At 43.5% G+C, this 9,741-nt stretch overlaps 1 long non-coding RNA gene across 1 annotated transcript in view; it reads left to right on the top strand.

Annotated features, from left to right (window-relative positions):
* Nucleotides 1–8,153, top strand: part of LOC309531217 — a 140,558-nt gene extending 132,405 nt beyond the window's left edge. The window contains exon 2 of the long non-coding RNA XR_014219144.1: nt 4,585–8,153. This is a non-coding gene — a long non-coding RNA (uncharacterized lncRNA). The remainder of the gene's footprint in view (nt 1–4,584) is intronic.
* Nucleotides 8,154–9,741: the final 1,588 nt, after the last annotated feature.

Raw genomic sequence — 9,741 nt, 5'->3', positions numbered from 1 at the left:
CAACATAGCAGTCAGATACGGGATTGTTTGGCTTACTAATATAATCCAAATAGTTTTATTAGACATGCAACACTTCCATGTATTTTCAGAAAGCATATCCTCCAAATATTAGATAGGAACGAGAATTACCTTTTTGAAAAGTCTGGGTTTGGGAAGCCAGTGTCTCGCATTTTGTTCTGGATATTTCTGGGCATTGACGAAGGTGGTGTTTGTTTTTAAGGAATATTCTAGATGATACCTCATGAGCTGCTGTTACCTCCTTGGCGGAGAAAGCGCAATGGCAAACAACTTTTGTTTTTGTTTGGCGGTTTCTTTTCCTTTCCCTCTTTTCCTTTTTGCAACAGAGTCCTTTTTGCAACCGAAAGTTCTGGGCCCTCAACCTTTGTGGTTCCTGAAATGTTACGTGACTTTTTCTTTTTCTTTCCTTCTCTGTAAGGCCACCGTCTGCACTATATGTGTATTGAAAGCACTCTTACACCACTTTTAAACAGCCATCGCTTCCCCACAAGAATGCTGGATACTATGGGGGTTTATTTTTTAAAAGTTGCTGCATAAAGCTGTGATTCCCAGCATAATCAACCCCTCTCCCTAGGAACTCTGAGCAACTTCAACAAACCGCAGTTCCCAGGTATGCTGCTGCTTTAAATGTATAGAGTGCAGATTGCGCCTGAGGTAGGATTAACCAACATGGTGCCTTCCAAATGTTGCTAAACTACAGCTCCCATCATCCCAGATCATTGGCCGTACTGGGTGGGAATGATGGGAGTTGGAGTCTTAAAACACACACACACACACACACACACACACACACACACCCTAGAGGGGAACCATATTGACAACTCCTGCTCTAAGAGTTTAGAATCAGTGCTGTGGAAGAAAAAGTCCGTTTTGCAACTTGAAATCATGCAACGTAGAATCCTCCACCCCACTATTTATGTAAATATTGTTTTAATTGCTCCAAAAGGGACTTCTCTTTTTATTAGTATGTTGGGTTGTATTTATAGCTGTTGGTGTCCCATTTATCATTTTTAGACATGTTGGAACAGTTTTTACAACTGCTTAATTTATTTTTGATATTTTTGAACAGGATGTAACTTCTGACCATTTTAAAAACCTTCCCCGCCCCCTCTTGCTAGGGCTTGCACCAATTGGTGGTGGTGGTGTTTTAAAGAAATGTTTTTCAGACTGATTTAGACTAAAGGTTAAACTTTATGATGTTGGAATATAAACGAATGCAATTTGGAGAGTCTGGGACATTCCCCCCCCCCCGGCACCGCTTCTGCCCTGTGAATTTGTGTTTTCTGCTTTAAAGTAACATTACAAGGTTCATGTATTTTTCTAAAGAAGAAGAATCCTGCGTGCCTTTTTGCCTAGTGGCCTTACATCTTTGTGACAACAAGCACAGCTAATGTACAAAATGTGAACTCTGTTCTGCAGCAATCTAACCTGATTTATCTTATTTATCTGCGCAGTCCCCTTGAAACCAGTGCCGGTGCTCTGATAAATATGGAAATTGTGATTGGTTACTTGGGGTGAAATTGCCCCCTGGGCGCACAAAGCGAACCGATTAAACCATTTGAAACTGGCAGTGGCGTAGCGTGGGTTGTCAGCACCCGGGGCAAGGCAAGTAATTTGCGCCCCCTAACCTGTGGATTTGCGCCCCCTAACCCTAACCCCCAGATGTAGCGCCCGGGGCGGCAGGCCCCCCCTGCACCTCCCACGCTACGCCACTGGAAACTGGATAACTCTGCCCCAACCACCCCGTACTGCCCTTTCTTCTTACTTTACTTTTTGGAGTTGGAGTGATTTTGGCAAAGGGAGATGTTTGAATATAAACCTTGATGTCTGCTTCACAGTTTTAATTCGGGGGGGGGGGGGAATCCCTAGGTCTGTGAAAGAAGGATTCCACTTGATTGAACTCAGCTAGTAATCTCCTCTTTGGCCCACATTATCCTGGATCAGTCTTTGATCTAGAATAAGCAGCCCCTTAACTCAGAAATAGAATTGCTGTAGTGCCATTTGCAACATATACAGGAGGCTTGGAATCTCAGCCTGGCCAAATATTTGATCCCTTTTGTCACTGGGTTGTATTTTGCCCTTTTTTGTCTGCGTCTTTAATAACTCTGAAGATGACGGCAAAGGATTTGTTTGCACATTTTACTTTTTTGAAACAATAAACTCGAAGGGCATTTCCGCATGCTATGCTTAAACCTTGCTTTAAATTGCTCTCGGCTTCCCCTTCCGCCGTGGTCCCAACCTGCATTAACTGCATCCTTCGCTTGTGACATGAACTGCAAGGGAGATGCTCAGAAGTCCCTTGTAGAGCGAGTCTGTGAGAGTGATAAGGGGAGAAATCTTAACTGCAGTCCTATGGTTCTCATCCCTCCCCTTGTGTTGCAGAGCTAGGCAACGCTAGCAGAGGGGCTCTTTGTTTTTATCTCGCGAGCAGGTCTCCAGAAAACCATTATATGGCCTTTATTTGTAGTAGACAAACAAACTTGACCTAATTGGCCTAGTATCAGCTTGTTTACTGGGCAAATGGTAGTATGAGCAAACAGAACCTGGTCAGGAGAGCTTTTGCAAAACCATAATTGCTATCGGGACGTTGGAGAAAGTGTTTATGGTCCCCCACCATCCTTAGGGCAGCTGGAACTGGTGCAAATTCCCCTCCTTTACCTGTAGACTTCCTGGTGGGATTCCTGGACTTTGTGAATGCGACCAGTGGAAGGCAAGCAGGGCACTAGCCCAGTAAGCCCAGTCTGCCTAATTTGTCCCACTTATAGCCCGTTAGTGTCTAATACAGGGCTTCCCAAACTTGGGTCTCCAGCTGTTATTGGACTACAACTCCCATCATCCCTAGGTAGCAGGACCAGTGGTCAGGGATGATAGGAACTGTAGTCCAAAAATGGCTACTGCATGTGCAGTGGAGGGCAACCAAGGTGATCAAGGGCCTAGAAACCAAGCCTTATGAGGAACGGTCGAAGGAGCTGGGGAAAGAGGCAGCTGAGAGGAGACAGGATAGCCATCTTCAGATATCTTGAGGGTTGCCATGGGAAGGATGGAGCAGGCTTGTTTTCTCCTTCTACGAAGGGTAGGACTCGAATCCAAGGCTTCAATATACAAGAAAGGAGATTCCGACTGAACATCAGGAAGAACTTTCTGATGGTAAGAGCTGTTTGGCAGTGGAACAGACTCCCACAAGAGGTTGTGGACTCTCCTTTCTTGGAGGTTTTTAAGCAGTGGATGGGTGGCCATCTGTCATGGATGCTTTAGTTGAGATTCCTGCCTCTCAGGAAGTACGACGATAACCCTGGGGGTCCCTTCCAACTCTACAGTTCTATGATTCTATGGAATTTGTGCTTTACCAGAATGCTTTTTTAACTTATTTATTTCCGACAGACAGGAGCTTTGAAAATGAATACTTTCCAAAACATACTGTATGGCGAGAACCTTTTCAGCTGTCTATCTAGCCGTTAATTAATGGTGTTGAGTGTGATCTGTTTGATTGCTCGCCACCGCCTTTAGTTTTAAAGAATCCAAAGTTTGTCTTACAGGTTTTAGTGTGTCTGTCTATGGACCCAGTCTGAGCGCATGCTCCAGAGGCTTAAGAATGCCAGAATCCGTGTGCTTCTCTCACTGTGGCTAAACAGAACCTCCTTGACATAGTTTTGATAATTATCTCATTCAGGTTTGTTAATTTTTTTTAAGGGAAATTAAGTATCCTAGGCTACAAAAAGGCAATTTCTGGCTCAGTTTGACCCTGGAGTGGCCCGTTATAGGATTTCATAGAATTGTAGAGTTGAAAGTGTGGCTACGATTTGAAGATGCAGTTGGTGGGCTGGATCTGAAGAGACACAAAATGTAATAAATTGAGCCAGTGGAAGATCTTGCACCATAATGAATTGCATGGGGTTGGACTAGATGACCCCCAGGAGACCCTTCCAACTCTTACTGTGATACGAAACTTGAGATCTTGCGCAAGGTCTCGTGCTAACCGTTGGATTTCGGCTCTCTTTTTCGCACACAAGGATCTTGCACTAAGCCAGAAAACAAAACGAAAAGCCCTTCTCCTCCAGGAAGAGGCCTTCTGTTTGCCAAAGAGCACCTCTGAATCCAGTCTGAGGTTGTCGGGCCTTTGCTCAGTTGAGCCTCTTTGTGAAAAAAATCTGTGGGCAGCAGGTTTATAGAGCAGTGCCCCCTTTTGAAAAGCCCTCCTCAGTTCACTGAGAAGACTCCTTCACACATGTAAACATGTGTCCTCTGCACTTGATTACTTAAAACGTCTGAACTGGCCTTGCTTGAAAAGGACTGGGTTCTGAATTTTGAAGAAAGTTCTGTCGGTGGCATTGAACAGTGGTACCTCGGGTTAAGTACTTAATTCATTCTGGAGGTCCGTTCTTAACCTGAAACTGTTCTTAACCTGAAGCACCACTTTAGCTAATGGGGCCTCCCGCTGCCGCCGCGCCGCCAGACCTTGATTTCTGTTCTCATCCTGAAGCAAAGTTCTTAACCTGAGGTACTTTTTATGGGTTAGCGGAGTCTGTAACCTGTAGCGTCTGTAACCTGAAGCGTATGTAACCCGAGGTACCACTGTATTACTGGCCCATTTACAAATGCAACTAAACACTTGATGTTGCTGTTATCAAGTGTGAACTGGGTCACAATCCTGCACATTGTGGTCTGCCAGTGAATGTCTGTCCCCTTCCCAAATGTTGCATTCCAAGGCACAATCCTTCCATGTCAAGCATCCTTTATTTTTGTGTATCCTCTCTTGGGCAACTCTTGGTTTTTGAGTCCATGTCAGTCATCCTTAGTAGGCCCCCTTGCCCGGGTCTTTTACCTTGCCTCAGTTTTCTTTCACTTACCTTTTGTCGTTGTCGAACCCTTCTGGGGAGTTGTGCAGATCTTCTCTTCAATCAGACAGGATCATGGTTCCAAAACCTATTCCGAGGCCAGTATTTTGTTATGCAAAGGCTTTTTGGGGGGGAAGGAGTAGCGTTGAGCAAATATTCTTTGATGGCGTGCTAAAGAAAATGGTTCTTTTCACGGAAAGGCTTTGTGGTTCTGCCAGCACCTGTTGCCACTAACTCTTGATCTGACTGTTATTTTGAAGTGTTTTACCAAGACTCCTAATTGCAGCTGTGTGCATGCAATCCCATTGTCACAGAAAGCAATGCAGCAAGAACATAAGATATAGGGCGGGGGAGAGATACATGCTTGTACATACATCCTAAAAACACCTGTGCATGCAACAGCTGGTTATATGTACCTGGCACTGCTTTCCACATCAACTGTGAAGTGTGGAGCTGCCCTGCAAATGCGGTGCTGTGTATCAATGCAACATCTCTTCCTATCCCAGAGGACAGGCTCTTTTTACTTTGCAGTGCTCGCTGCTGACAATAGCTCTGAAGTCTTCCAGGAAGCAAATAAGTGTGCGTTGAGCACTGGTGCTTTAAGCCTATGTCCACTTAAGACAGAATAAATATCTCAGGCTGCCTCCACTCTACAGAACTACCAGTTGGTGGTGTTTGCATCTGTTTGGAGACCTCTCAACAAAGGCTTCTGGGGCGCACATTCAGTGCACCTAGAGCCAATCTGCACATGAAGAACTATGTTGTGATTTTTTTTTCACCTGGGCTATAACACTTGATGGTACTGTTTTGGAGAAATTTGGGGTGGATGGGTGAACTAGTTTTCCTGCACTTAGGAAACCTTAGGGAGAAAAGCTATACTGCTAGTTTTGGTGACAGAGAGATTCCACCTATCGCTGGGAGTTTTCAAAACAAAATACACAATCATCATCATCATCATATGCCATGCATGTAGAGTCCCATTTTCCAGGTAGTTTTAAATACGCCCAGACCCGGAAACTCCCAGACACGGTCTGAAAATGGTTCTGCTGGTAACCTATTGTAACGATAACTCCACTGCTAAAAGTCTGTTAGAAAAAATTGCAATGCTATGTGTTTGTTTTTTCAAAAGATATCCCATAAAACTAAGCAGTTCACGAAACATGTGGCCTAAATAATTGTAATCTTGTGGTTTCTGCAAGCAGATAGGATCGAGGCCAAGTCACTGCACCCGTTGGGGGTGGTTTGTTTGGTTTTTAAACTAGTGTATTTCAACTAGGTTTTTCATTCATGTCTCTCTCCAGTAACACAGGCAACTGCTTTTCAATTAGGAAATGTGTATACATGTAATTCAGAAAGGGTGTCATTTTTGTTTCCATGCCCCCAGTACAATTATTTGTTCACAGCTGCCTTAAAACTAGGCCTTTGCTTCTCAGAAATAAATCATAGCCCAGCCTACCAAGGTCTGATTCCCCCATTTTTGTGGTGGGGGATATCACAGAATAGAGGGTGTGATGATTTGTTTTGTGAGCTTTTCATGTGGTGGTTCTCACCAGAGCACTTCACCGTACAAAATGTGAGGTGGAGACTTGCCTTGTGGTGTCAAAAAATAGCCACGTGAAACCCAAATACACCCAGGAGTGACAAGGCCAGCAGTAAAATGGGTTATGATGACTCTTTTGGAACCGGCTATTTTCTTCTGGCGATATTTAGAAACGTGGGATAAATCTCAAACAGAACGGAGGTGTGTGGCAAAGCAGTGTGTGGCGGTTTCACTCTGTTGCCCTCCAGATATTTTGGACTGCAGTTTCCATCAGGCCAAACGAAACATCTGGATGGTACCAGTTTGGCTACTATAGAGCTTGGTTCCAAGCTAAATAACTTCTGCTAAATAACTTCTCACAGGTGTTTTTTAAAAAAATATTTCTATTTGGGTTTGTTCTGCAAATTGGCTTGGAATAAACAACATGTTTCCATGGAGTGTGGGGAGCCTATAATCATTAGATAATATGCTAAGTGGAGCGGTAGGTTATGAGAAATGGGGAGGCGGTGAGAAGAACGACAGGGGGTGTTGTCAAAATTACAATAGTATTTGTACAGAAGTGTTGCCTAACATTTGGAATCACTTTGATACAGTTCAACTTGAAATGAAGTCTGTTTCCTCTTGCAGACAAATAAAATTCTGGCTTTGATCATTAAAACCTCGATTTCCAAATTTGCAAAATGTAATCGAGGAAATCCCAGTGTTTTTCATTTGCAAGTGGGCTTGGGTGTGCTGCCCTAAGTCACACTCAAGCCATGTCCCAATATGTGGGAATTGTCTGCGTAGCACATTCGCCAGCAATTCAGCTGAGTAGGACAGTCCCTGCTCACAGCTCCCCGCATAAGAGAGAGCCACAAAAATACAATCCTTGCATGCCGAAGGGCTGAATGAGAAATTGCTTTACCTAGAGAACACGAAATCAGAAATTCAGAATCTCTTGGAAACGTGAGCAATACTACAAAATCCATGTATGTTGGAATATTTTGATCACACAGCCCCGTTCCTTTTAAGTTTGAAATCTGTGAAACCGAATTCTCCGTTTGCTTAGTTAGATTCGTGGGTGAAGGGTCGTATCTCGCTGAACTCCACAAAAATTTGTTCTTCGCTGTCTTCACAGTGCCTGAATAGGTTGCAGCTGTCGGAAAGTATTACTAGTTTGTTTTTTTTTAAATATACACATCTATATAATATTTATTTTCTGTATATGTTTTGCTTAAATTTAAAAGGAATCCAGAAATAATCTTGGAAAGCTGGCAGCGAGGGCTATTAAAAATGATGTCTGTATGTTATCCTTTGGTCATTTTGTGTATTGGGTACCTCCTTGATAGTTTGTCACCAAATCATGGCTGTTGGTGAACTTAAGTGGAACCAGGCAATCGTATATACAGGGGAATCTTCCTTTGCTGTTGACATGGGGATGCTCGTGTGGACTGGTCCATTGGGGTGGGCCACTGTCTCACCAACCTCAGTTTGCCCTCAAGCAGCTCCCACCTGCCTCCTTCCCTCCTTAAAACCAGTCATTGAGGGTGGGGGGGCTATGCCTGTCTTGGCTCTAGTGCCCCCTACTGATGGCCTCCCTGCTTTCTGACCTACCAGTTCAGTGGGCACCAGCCACCACCGAAGGCAACTGCTACCAGGAGCAAATGCAGCAAAGGTTTTGATATATGCATAAACTCTTGCCGAAACTTTCCTGTATCTCTGCAAGCCGCCATTTCTTGAAGGGTGGTTTTAACATAATGCATTTTGTAAGTTTCTTTTTTTATAATAATAATAATACTGTAGGAAAGCTAATAATACAGGGAACCTTTACATTTCTCAGCTGTAAAAGAAAAGAAAAAGCATGTGGATTTCTTAGTCTTTGGAATTTACGCTTAGGAAGTCTCTTTTCTTTCGTTGCGCACAAACTGTATGCCCAGAACTGTAAATCAATATGGTTTTGATTGTGCCTTATGACAAAGGATGGAATCGTAACACGAAAGGTAGATGTTTAAAGAGGCAGAGGTGTTGTTTGCTGCACTGTCCGGGATGATGCATTGCATGTCACAAGAGAGATTGCCATGCTTTTAACCCCCCAACCAAAGAGATCGAGGGGAAAAAATATGTGTGTATGTATGTTGTACTGTAATAGAAGCTTGTGCCTGGAAAAATTTAAGTGGTTTTTTTGTGTGTTTCGTTTTGTTTGTATTCTGAAATGTGAACTTATTTTTCTAAACACTATATACTGAATAAACTTTATATTTATACATAACTTGTGTAACGTTTGGTGAATTGGCTTTTATACCTGTAAACTGCTAAGAAGCCGCTTTCGGCTTAAAGTGGTATATGCAGAAATGAACATATAGCCCCTTTCCTTCTGTTCAAGTCAAGCGTTCTAGCCCAGGCATACCAATAGCCAGTCACCTGATCACCTAGGGCGAGTAAAATTCACCTGAAGGCTGGTTCTCACACTGGACCACCACCACCCCCAGCGATTGGAATGTAATAATGGGGGGATACAATCTATTTCAGAGAAACAGGCCAGACAAGAAAGGAGGAGGAGTGGCGTTATATGTCAGGGATGTGTATACCTGTGAAGAGATCCAAGATTTAGAACCTCAAAGCCAAAGTGAGAGCATTTGGGTCAAAATTAAGGGAGAGAAGACTAACAGAGACCTCATTGTGGGAGTTTACTATAGATCCCCAAGCCAAACGGAAGACATAGATGATGCCTTCCTGGAACAGATGGCCAAGCATGCAAAAGGAAGGGAGATAGTAGTAATGGGGGACTTCAATTACCCGGATATTTGTTGGATGTCAAACTCAGCCAAGAGCATAAGGTCAAACAGATTCCTCACTGGCCTTGCAGACAACTTCATTGTCCAGAAAGTGGGAGAAGCAACAAGAGGAACAGCCATTTTAGATCTGGTCCTAACCAATGTTGATGACCTGGTTAGTGGGGTAGAAGTGGAAGGATCATTAGGCGTGAGTGATCATGCTCTTCTGAAGTTTACTATACAGCGGAAAGGAGCAGCCAAGCATACTAGGACTCAATTTCTTTACTTTAAGAAAGCCGACTTCATAAAACTTAGGGAAGTGCTAGGTGAGATCCCATGGACAGTAATACTAAAAGGAAAGGGAGTTCATGATGGCTGGGAGTTTGTTAAGAGGGAGATAGTAAAAGGACAATGTCAGGCAATACCAATGAGACGGAAAAAAGGAAGGTGCCTAAAGAAGCCAGGGTGGCTATCTAAAGAACTTTTAAGTGAGTTAAGATTAAAAAAGGATGTGTACAAAAAATGGAAAAGGGGGGAAACCACCAAAGAGGAATTCAAACAAATAGCCAGCACGTGTAGACACAAAGTCAGAAAA

The sequence above is a fragment of the Podarcis vaucheri genome (genome assembly GCF_965113315.1).
Source record: "Podarcis vaucheri genome assembly, chromosome: 1".
Taxonomy (NCBI): Eukaryota; Metazoa; Chordata; class Lepidosauria; order Squamata; family Lacertidae; genus Podarcis; species Podarcis vaucheri.
This window is presented reverse-complemented; position numbering and strand designations above follow the sequence as displayed.